Here is a 1600-nt window from a genome sequence, read left to right as displayed (position 1 = left end):
AAAGCGGTGTTATCAGTATGGTCCTGATAAAAGGTTTTCTCATTTAATAATTGTTTTCTTTTTGTGTAAATGTGTGCATACACATGTAAACGGAGATTATATGTATCGATTGGAAAAAAAAAAAATCTATTTAATTTTTTAACAAATTCAAAGACTAAAACTCATTTTGTTTTAACTATTTTGTTTTTGGATGGACCCGCTCCCGCCCTCCCTTTGGCTCGGCTCTCTATTTAGATAGGTTAATGACGTTAATCCCTCACACAATTTTTTTTTTTTTTTTTGAAAAAGTACATATGCTCCCTTGAACTACTATTGTCAATGTCGCTCCTCCCAAAATTATAGATTGCTTCTACATTCTTCCAAATTACCAAAATTTGTTATTGTACCACTTTTGTGTCGCAAAAAGACAAAATAATCTTTAATAATTTTTTAAAAAGAAAAAAACAATTTGTGAAGACCCATTGCCTTGGGTCACCATTTTTTTTTTCAATTTTTTAATTTTTTTTTTATTAAGGGAATTTTTGTTCTTATGAGACAATAATAATTTTTAGGAGAAACTTCACATACCTCTCATGAACTTACGCGCCTTTTGCAAACACTATCCAATATTCAAAGTCTTTCACTTTGGTGTATCGAACTTTAATTTCCTTCCACTTTCCCCTGTTAGGATTTTTTGTTAAATCCTAACGGAAGGGTGTGGAATTACTAAAATACCCTACTCATTTTACTCACTTTTCCGTTTAATTTAAATGCAATATTTAACGGTAGGGGGTATTTGGAACGAAACAAAACGAAAGTTTGATACATCAAAATGAGAGACTTTAAATATTGGGGGGGAGGAGGGGATTGCAAAAGGTGCGTAAGTTCATGAGGGGTAAGTGAAGTTTTCCTTAATTTTTAATAGTTTGAGAAAATATTGAGACAATTTATAATTTTATAAGACATTAACAAATGGATAATTATTTGAGAGGATATACATAGGTGGAAGGGGTGGATGGAGATAGGGGTCAAATGAACCCCCACAAGAAAACCCATTGAGTACGAAATAGAAAAAAGCAAGAGCTGGAAGTCTGGAACCAATGCCCAAAGGCATGCCAAGATCCCCAAAAGTAAATTTCCAAGAGTATTACAGGTAACCTTTTTTTTGGGGCCCATTTAGTCCAAGTACCAATTGCCTGTTAAGTTTAATGTGGGTCCAATTTGTCAATTATTTGCAACTAATAATCAATAAAGATTATTTTAAGAGAGGCCAAAGTACATGGAAGTTTGGGGGTGTCTTCCACAATTTTTATTTATTTTTTTAAATACCCTTATAATTCTTTTAAAATCAAATTTTTACTCCCTGAATTTTATTTTTTTAATTTTTAATTTTTGTTTCCCAAACCTAAAATTCTATTTCCGCTGTTGTATAAGGGATGACATGAAGTCAATTCTTTTGTAGGCATTCACTTCATGTGACAACTCTAAAAATGTTGCCACACACAACACATGTTCAAACAAATGAATGGTTAAAAGTTTTGTATTCAATTTGAAAACGCGATTTTCCATCCCATCCAAGCCAGGGTCCAACCCCGTTACACGGCAACAAAATTTGTTGAAA

Source organism: Corylus avellana, chromosome ca10 (assembly GCF_901000735.1).
Source record: "Corylus avellana chromosome ca10, CavTom2PMs-1.0".
Taxonomy (NCBI): domain Eukaryota; kingdom Viridiplantae; phylum Streptophyta; class Magnoliopsida; order Fagales; family Betulaceae; genus Corylus; species Corylus avellana.
Note: the sequence above shows the minus strand (reverse complement) of the source record.